Here is a 9364-nt window from a genome sequence, read left to right on the forward strand (position 1 = left end):
TACTCAAATACTGTGAACTAGATCTCTTTTGTTGTGTTTTGCTGTTTTTCCTAATTTTTAAGAAAACCGAACTCCAGGATTTCTTCTTTAAACTGAACAGTATTAAAAAATCGTATATAAGACAGGTTTGAAAGAAATGGAAAGAATGGTCCCACTAGCAACAGTTCCTATAACAAGGGAAATCACTCCTCTTGTGTGACCTGAAGTTGGCAAAGGGATACAGCCTTTGTGGTTGTAAACACATTGCTACCTTGTAACTTCATGTTTTTCATTAAGTCAATATTTCATGAAAACAAGAATGGTTGGTTGGTTTGTTGGTTGGTGGTTGGTTTTTATGAATCATTTGTTTGATTCTTCCTCCCTTCCTATATACATAATTTTCTCCAAGAATTATAAAACAAGCATCAAATAGAATAGTTTGGGTTGAAAGAGACCTTTAAAGGTCATCTAGTCCAACCTCCCTGCAGTGAGCAGGGACATCTTTAACTAGATCAGGTTACTCAGAGCCCCGTCCCACTTGACCTTGAATGTTTCCAGGGATGGGGCATCCACCACCTCTGTGGGCAACCTGTTCCACTGTTCCACCACTTCAACTCCTTTTTCTCTTCTTGAAATATATTAGTCTATTTAATGGCTTCTTGTATTTTACATCTTCCTTTCATCAGTTCTCTAGACTTTTTTTTTGTTGTTTTACCTAGTCTTTTTTGAAATCAAAATATCATGATTGTACACAGCCTTCAAAGTGTGTGAAGGCTTAAATATCCATTTAAGTAGTGGCATAGTGACAATTAACTCTTCCTGACCACTGAAACTAAACATAAAATTATCTATTATAATTCTCAAATCTGCCTCATAATTATGAGTAGCCAGTTCAGAGCCTTCAAACTTGGATTCCCTTCCTGCTAACTTGATAATGTGCTTATTTGAGAACAGCCTGAAAGAACATATAATTACTTTTTTCTTTCTTATGGCAGACCTCAATTATTTAATGACCCATGCATGAAAACAAGTTCATGTCTGCATCTACATATGCATAATTTATTTAGTTGTCTACTGTGGAAGTAGAGAGAAAATTTGACATTAACTAAGTTAGAACTCATTTAAGGTATTTCACCTGCCTCTGGCTCCACTGTCAATGTCATGATTTTAGAGAGAGATTTTTTTCTGAGTTGGTGTTTTTATTTTTAACTTGTGAATATACAAGAGAGTCAAGCAGATAGAATGTACCTCAGCAAGTTTGCTGATTATACCGAAACTGGGGGTAGTGGTGATACACCTGAGGGTTGTGCTGCCATTCAGTGGGACCCTGATAGACTGGAAAGCTGGGCAGAGAGAAATCTAATGAGGTTCAACAAGGGCAAGTGTAGGATCCTGCATCTAGGGAGCAATAACCCCAAGCACCAGTACAGGTTGGAGGCTGAGCTACTTGAGAGCAGTTGTGCTGAGATTGACCCAGGAGCCTGGGTGGATGACAAGCTGACTATGAGCCAGCACTGTGTCCTTGTGGCCAAGAGGGCCAATGGTATCCTGAGGGTCATTGGGAAGAGTGTAGTCGGCAGGTTGAGGGATGTGATCCTCCCTTACTAGGGAGTAGTGAGGCCACATCTGGAGCGCTGTGTCCAGTTCTGGGTTCCTCATTACAAGAAAGACAAGGAGCTACTGGAGAGAGTCCAGCAAAGGCCACAAAGATGATTAGGGGTATCTCTCTTATGAGGAGAAACTGTGGGAGCTGGGCCTTTTTAGTCTAGAGAAGAGAAAAGACTGAGAGGGTATCTCATTAATACATATAAATATCTCAAAGGTGGCTGTCAAGAGGTTGGCATCTCTTTGTGGTAGTGCCCAGTGACAGGACAACCAGCAAAAGCCATAAGTTAAAACACATGAAATTTCAATTCAACTTGAGGAAGAACTTTACACTGAGCCTGGCAGAGCACTGGAACAGGCAGCCCAGGGAGGTCATGGATTCTCCCCCTCTGCAGACATTCAAACTCCCCCTGGGTGCATTCCTCTGTAACCTACTCTAGGTGACCCTGCCTTGTCAGAGGGGCTGGATTGAATGATGTCCAGAGGTCTCTTTGAATCCTAATGATTCTGTGATTCTGGGAATTCTGTTAGGCAGAAAAAGAGCAAAAAGACATTTGACTTATTCCTGCTTTTCATCTCTTCTGAAGCACAAAGCACAAGACACAGCAAAATGTGCAAAATAGACCTTTGACAATCAGGTTTCTTGCACTTCAGCCACTTTGTCCTTCACTCTGCTTCACACAGCATCTGTGACATGGCTGGGACATGGGACTGAATTTCACCTGAGGAGTAAATGATCATGAAGAAAAAGACTTTTGTCATCTGTTACCTCCCCGATGCTCTTCTTAATAAAGTTTCAACATTGATCTTCTGAGTCTTTGCTTCTATGTGTCTTTTGCTATTTTTGGGATGCTACTACAGCAGACTTAGCACCACCAAAAGAAGTATGACGCTGTATTATTGTAGCTACTCAGGAGATAGTGATGGCAAAAAGAGTGCTTCCTTCCTTTCACCACCTCCGTGGCCCTCAAAGGGCCTCTCTTGTGTGCTGCTGCTGCCCCCCCTACCCTGCAGCCTGGCCCAGACCAGCCAACTCGGAAACCTGCCTCATCTCCAAATAAGTTGTACTGCTTAAAGTATTTTTTCTGTTGTTGTTTTTATCTGAATTAGTGTCCTATTGAGTGAGTCAGAGTGGCTCATGCAGTCAAAGGAAGGCAGATGCACCACAGGAGAAGAGGCTGGAGTGCAGGGTTGGGGACAGAGCAATGCTGTGGGCTTAGCTACAGTAGGTAATTGCTCCTGAAGGAAATGCAAACTTTGGCAAAGTGGTGACTAAAAAGAGGACAAAAAATAAACCCAAACCCAGGAGAAAATTCTTACTTTTACCTGATCCTTTTGTGCTCAAGCAAACAAGACCTTCTTTACACTTTTGGTGCACAGGAGGCATCATATCAAAGGTGAACTAGGCTCCAGAATTGGTTTCTTCCTCTGACAGAATAAATCTGCAGGATCCCAAAATGCTGGCTGGTTTCATAGGAAATTAAAAATTGCTCTCTGCTGGTTTACATCTCCTTACATCAAGTACTCCTCAGGCTGACTGCAAAAACTCCTGGAACAAAGCTATCCTTTACTTCTGTTTCATAGAACATAGCTTAAATCAGTCAGTTTCCAGGCTTTATAACAATATGAATACATGACAGAAGAGATTCAGATGAATTATGAACACCTCAAGGACCACAGCTCTGGGCTCTGGACTCTTATTCACCAAATATGAAGTACATTAAAAAAAAAAAAAGAAAAAGAAAACAAACAAACAACCAATCAAACACACAAACCAAACCAAACCAAACCAAGAAGTTTGATCTTACTTCCTTTTTTTTTTCCTTCCCCAGCAATATTTCATGTTTTTCTTGCTCAACTTCAGTCTAGGTACCTTGAGGTTACTTTAGTTCTTTGTAAAGGGTTAAATTATTCTGCTTTTGTTGTTAAAAGTGATGACTTATCGTAGCAACTCTGGTTCAGCAGATTTACTGACAGAGAATATGTGCATGTTCCGCTGAGAAAATACTAATATGTGGTTCCCAGGGCTCTGGGATAGTTCACTTTCACCTCAGAGACCCTGAGCTGAGTGAAAGGTTTGTACAAAACCCAGCACCCTTCCCTAGCCCTGTCTGCTAGGAGTGCTGCAAAATCAAGTGGAACCAAAAACGATGCAGAGAGGAGAAAATCACCAGTGAAAAATGGAATCATGAAAGAAGACAAAGGTATATCAAAGCTGCACATGAAGAGGGGATCTAACACAGATGTGTCCCTGCTCACCTTGGAGCTTGGCTGATGAGGACAGTGAACTGATTTCCCAATGGACCAGGCAGGGGTCCTTCATCCCCAGGTGGGTCACTCTGTCTGGTCCTCCCTCCATGCATGTGAGCCAGGAGAGTGGCACAGGGGTTTGGTGTGGTGTACTTACTCCCTTTTAGATACAGCACTCTAGTGCAAGTCTCTGTCACTGATTTGACTTGTCAACACTGCTGAGTTTATGAAGTCTCTCCCACCTTGGTTGATAGTTATCACATTCTCACATTTGTCGTTTCCTTTCTTTATTGTAATTTCAAGAAAAAATATTTCATTTTCATTTCATTTTTTAAAAAAATTTCACCAAATGAGGAACATAACTCCTTCACTCGTCCTTCATTTTTTAAAATTCACCAAAAAAACACAGGGTTTACTGAACTTCTCGGATTCCAGCCAGAAAAGTCAGATGTCTCCTGTGGTGACGACAAATGTCAAGTACCTCAGCTTGGTCGCATATATTAAAGCACTTAACTCATTAGCATTCAAGTAAGTATCACAGGAAGCACTGAAAAAGACATTGGCAAGGAGGAAAAAGTAGGAGGAAAAAAAGGCCAAAACCCCCCATTTTCTCAAATAAATTGTCCTTTCCTTTCTCTCTTACTGTGCTCTCTCATATGAATCAAAAGAGACTGTGAACACTGGTTTTGAATCTTTAAATAGCTTTAGCTATTCTAATTTTCTTTTGCCTTAGTAAAACACTTCTGAAAATCCAGCGAAGTAATAGTTTCTTTTTTCTATAAAGTACTACTTTTTTATAGATGTCTCTGCTTTATATACCACTGATTTTTTCTCAGAAGGATGAGACCAACACATTCACTATAATATTCTGCTTCCCAGAAAAGAATAGCTGTGGCCAAAATACTTTTTCTTGTTTTAAGGGAAAAGTAGTTCTAATCACAAAAGCAGCATTTATCATTATGTCTGACAAATGTATGACTGCCCAGGACTATGTCCCATTACGACATGCCAATAGAAAAAAATGATCTGGTAACAATGAACAATGATCCTTCCAGTCCAAAATCTTATAATTTAACCTCGCTTGTTCATCTGACTAGATTAATCTAAAAAGAGCATTTATGCCAACTTGTACATAATGCTAATGTATAAATCACTGGACTTAAACCAGATCAAGAAATGTTTACTCATACCATCCGTGACCTAAGAAAATGATTTAGCTGTTCTGTGCCTTGGTACCCAGCTGTAACTGAGGATATTATGTCCTATTTTTGGTCTCTGTTGTCTCTTCAGACCACCATCAGGCAGGTATGTTTGTATGTTTGTATAGCACCAAGAACTAAGAGGGGTTGCTCTCAGAGTTAATCCAATGAATGGAAAATAAAAGTGCAAGAAATTCAAGCTGTTACTACATTTTGCATTTTCTAATTAAACTAACTATATTTTGGGAGTGGAAAGGACCACATCTTTTTCTCCATCTTAAAAATACGAAAGTGTTGACTAAAGCTATTTTGTTCCCCTCTCTTGAAAAAAAGTCAGTTCATTCTATCCCAAAGACCTGTAATGTAAGTACTGTTATTAATGTAAGTAATTTGCATAGCAGCTATTGTGAAACAGGCAGTCCTTTCCAGTCCATCTCAGTGAAACTGTTGTCAGCTCATGGATTCACTTGCAATGAAAGGATTTTTTGTGAGGTCAAGGTAGAGATGCACACCAGGATGTGCACCTTCTGCAGACAGGTACCTCTACCATAGTCATTGCACTGCCAGTTTTGAATGCTTCAGGGAGTTTTCTCTCCTTTAAGGTGCAGTTTTGTGGAACTGATAACAAAACATTCTTCCACAATAATTTTGTACTGCTAGCTTGTTGGGGGGAGGGAGAAGGAAAAACCCATTTGTGCATTTCAGATGGAGCAAATGCCTGTTTGTTCATTTGTCTGCAGAATTATTAGTGTTGTTGAGTCTCACCTTCATTCCAGTGGCCCCTTAGGGTGCAGCAAACCATGCAGGTTATAGTGCACACTAGGCACATGTCAGGTACAGTATTCTGCAGGTTAAGCAATTTGCTGTTCCCACTGTCTGAAGGGAAGCTGACTGGGTGGTTTTGGAAACTGCTTTCCCTACTGTTCTTCTGCATGGAGATGGGCAACTCTGATTCCCACCCTGTGCCCTTCATCATACCTTTCCCTCTTGGGCTGCAAGAATGTGGCAAGCAAGGTGCTCAGGTGCCATCCTGCTCCACAAGTGCTTCCCAGTGCTAGATCTCCCAGCTGAAGAGGAGGCTCAGCCATACAAGGTGGCTTTCACTCACGGGTGCTCCTCCCTCCTGGCTGCCAGGGCAGGCAGAAGTCCACCTGCCCCTCCTTTGCACTAGATTGCTAAAGATGAGGGAACCTGGGAGGGTGGGTGGCTTTGTCTTGGCAAAGACCAGATCCCCGCAGACAGTCTGACCTGACTGGTGGGTCTTAATCTTCAGAAAGGCAACTTTCATATTTTCCAATTTCCATTTTCTTGGACAAGTTATCACCAGCTGTCACGGCCAGTAGACATGGGCAATTCAGCCCTCTTTTCCTAGAAAATATGGTCATTCTCTTGCATACCTTACCACCACAGCGTGGTGAAACAGAAGTCTCTACCAGCTCTCAAGTTGCCCCTCAGTATTCCTACAACTGAGACTAGAAGTGAAGATGGGACAACTCCTTTTTCCTGGGGGTAAAGAGCAAAAAGAAATGACTGGTAAGTCCAACCACCAAAAGGAAAGGAATAGTGACTGCAAAGTACAGCAAATGCCCAAAAGTGGCGGCTGTCAACCAAGTCCTAGGTCTCTACAGCAGTGGTTCTTATGAAAGGTGAAACATCCTGGGACCTTTTGGGATTTTCCTGTGAAGAGCCTGAAAGTTGCACAGAAGGGAAGCAGACTGACTTTTTTGTCTGTGCCTTCATGCGTTGAGGAGGACGGAAAATCAGAATGGGAGAGATTTCAGGCTTGGAGAGACACTTGTGGAGCCTGAATGGACTGATATCTTATTGGACTGACTGTTATTCCCCAGTTCATCATTGGTTTTATATTAAGTTTAATGTACCCCAATGTTATTCCCCTCAGTCCCTCAGATTTTCCCACCAAAAGTTGTTTACTCCCCTGTTCTTCCCCGCTTTCCCGCTCCTCTGTCGCTGACTGGCTGAGAGTTGCCGCAGTGCAGAGTGAGCCCCCATTGGTCCCTTCCCTTGGATACCCATAAGTCACACCCACCCTTCCCCTGTCTCCCAGTCCTGTCTCACCCTTGGTTGTCAATCCCATGCTCCACCCCAGTTATGAATCCTCCCCTCACCCTTACCCTATATAAGTCCCTGTGTTCTCTTAATAAACTGGCATTGCACCCAGACTTTCAGCTGCATCTGAACCCTTTTGTGTGGTGCCGCGTCCCTTTCCCTTTTTCCCTCGGGCTGTGGCAGTGCGTTACTTAAAGAGTCAATTCAGAGTGAGAAACTGTGCTCTGAGCTGTGCAATGCTTATGTCTATGATGGATGCTCTTCTTCCACTGCAAGGAGTAAAGAAGAAGAGGAGGGAAACATGAACGTGCAAGATGTAGGGAGCCAGATATCCTCACAAAACAGATGGTAGTATTGTTATGCATTAGTTTCCTTGTCTCCCAGTTTCCCAGCAGTAAAAGAAAAAAAAAATTATAATGTTTCATTAATACACTCATTTTTAAATACAGGTAGAGTTGAGAGAACTGCTCCCTTTCCTGGATTAAACTGATCAGCTTCAGTTTTGTGTGAGGCCATCTTGGGTCCTTAGTTTATTTGGCACTTCTGTTGCCATTGTTTGCTTGACTCAGCTTTTATCTTTTTTTGAGAATTGGGGTAGAAATGTTTGGTTATGCAATTTACCTGAACTTGGAGTCAAAGAAGGTCAATCATTCTAGTAGATAGCGCTGAGGGTTTCAAGTACACTTGGAAAACAAGGAAAGTCATTATGAGACCGTAACTGTTCTGTACAGGAGAGCAAAACACTGTGTCATGAATTCATAATTATTACATTAATGGACTACACTTAAATCAATATATCTATCCAGAGGGAGCTGAAAGTACCATTTGACCCAGCACTCACATTTCCCCAGGAATACAAAACACTGTAAAATGCCCTCACATTCTGTGCACTGAGGATGACGTGTGGAGCCCTTGGAGAAAAGTAAAGGGTACAGAGACAAGAGGATGATAAGCACTGCAGCCTGCCTGAATCCTGGGCTGCCAGACTCCAGCCCCCATCACAGATACAGTATAGAATTAACCCCTCACCCAAACAGCCACAGCCTCCAAGCAGTTTAATGAGGCTCTTACTCATCATTCTCAAGCATAAAGGCCAGGAAAACTATACACAGCAGTCATAAATCAGCAGCATCTCATTATGGTTTCAAGTTGCAATGAAAAGCAGAATTGTTTGCCTTTACATTTCAGGTTATTCTTTCAATAAACTCAGCTTCAGGCCATCAACACTGACAATTATACTTTGGAAAAAGTATAATGGAAAAACAGTTGGACAGTTTTTGGAGGAAAACTATATAGTTTCTTGTCTTCCAGTACAGCCATGCAGCATTTAAAAGTAGAATGACAGATTACTCTTAATAAATTAAATTTGTCCATAAAGCTACTAGGCATTTAAATTGTTCTGCCCATTTCAAAGTACACCTGTAGGGTTGAAGTAATTTTCTATTCCACTGGTGAAGTTAGAGGTTCATCATGTCCAACATGAGGAGATATTTCCTCTCATCTCTCTAAATGCACAGGTCATCAATTTCATCATGTTTTGGGGAGTGCAGGGTGGGCAAATAGGAGGAGGGAGACAAATACATCATTTAGGACATGAGACAAATATTTAACAGCTTAAAGAGTCAGGAAAACCCAGTATTCTGTAACCCTGCTGCCTTGGTTCAGAAAACAAAGGAAGTTATTTTAGACAAAATGTGGCAATAGGAGCTGTTTCTGTGGGCCAAAGTGTGCTCCTTCCAGGGAACAACTGAGACACGTATGCTGCCTAAACATGCTCTGCTATACTTACATGCTGGACATTGAGCTGCCCTGTAAAGAACATACACTTTCACATTTAGTCACTAAAGCAAGTCCTGAGCAAAGCCTTTGTGCAAACAACAGTTAGAGAGCATTGCAAAGTGAAGCCAAGAGCAGAGAGCGCAAACAAACAGAACTTTTGATCATTTGACATGACATTTGATCTGACTAAGCAGTCTGGCCAGCCTGCTGACGGCCTGGGGACAAGTGAAAGCCCTTGTTAAAGAGAATGACACATTTTGTCTGCAGAACTTCAGCATGATCAAGAAATTCCCTTCTTCCTTTCCTATTTTCCTTTTTAATAAATGGATGATCAAAGCCTCCACCCCTTTTCGTGTGCCATGAGAGGGATGCTTGAACATTTGCCAAAAGCCCTTGACTAATGTACACCCAGCTCACCTGAGAGTTAGCTTGCAACTGATGGAGTTTGCTTGCTTCAAAGCAAGGAAATTCTCTTGAGACTGTAA

Source organism: Pipra filicauda, unplaced genomic scaffold (assembly GCF_003945595.2).
Source record: "Pipra filicauda isolate LSUMZ 115617 unplaced genomic scaffold, ASM394559v2 scaffold279_size1008630_pilon, whole genome shotgun sequence".
In the NCBI taxonomy this organism is placed as follows: Eukaryota; Metazoa; Chordata; class Aves; order Passeriformes; family Pipridae; genus Pipra; species Pipra filicauda.